This window comes from Colobus angolensis, unplaced genomic scaffold (assembly GCF_000951035.1).
Source record: "Colobus angolensis palliatus isolate OR3802 unplaced genomic scaffold, Cang.pa_1.0 Scaffold272, whole genome shotgun sequence".
Classification (NCBI taxonomy): domain Eukaryota; kingdom Metazoa; phylum Chordata; class Mammalia; order Primates; family Cercopithecidae; genus Colobus; species Colobus angolensis.
In genome coordinates, this window is record NW_012115955.1 from 2613560 (window position 1) to 2614277 (window position 718).

Genomic DNA, 718 nt, shown 5'->3' on the forward strand with positions numbered 1-718 from the left:
TTCAAAGTCTTATTCTGAGAGCAATTTATTGACTTTGGCCTAAATAACTCAATGTGACAGCTCTGAAACTTTTTTTGACAAATTTTGGGGAGTGGCCGTGAGGAAGGGGTTGGACACTTTTCACTGAGAGAACACTCAGTGCCGTTTCAGGAGGAACAAAAATGAATCGTCGGAAAAATAAAAAGATCAAGTGCAGGCATTCTGTGGCAAAGATGATGATAGTAGAGCATGTATTTTTGTGACTCATGGTAGCTTTAACTTTGTTCTTAAACTTCTGAGTAATTTAAGGGTTCACATTTGAAGACTGTGCTACATTATTGATAACATGTTATTGCAAGTACATGCATTTCAAACTTTGTTACTGGTTTTGTATTAGATTATTTGCAGCCTGCTTCACTATCAAGCTCTATTATTTTATTCATGCAGTTTGATGATCTTACGGCTGAGAAGGAAGCTGTATCTTCAAAATGTGTCAGTTTGGCTAAAAACAATCAAGTTCTTCAACAGGAGTTTTTACTATGAGAAAAATGCAAGAGAAATGTGAAAAACTTGAGGAGGATAGAAAGATATTGGAAGAAGAAGTATTAACTCCAGGCCGGGTGCGGTGGCTCAAGCCTGTAATCCCAGCACTTTGGGAGGCCAAGACGGGTGGATCACGAGGTCAGGAGATCGAGATCATCCTGGCGAACACGGTGAAACCCCGTCTCCACTAAAAAAT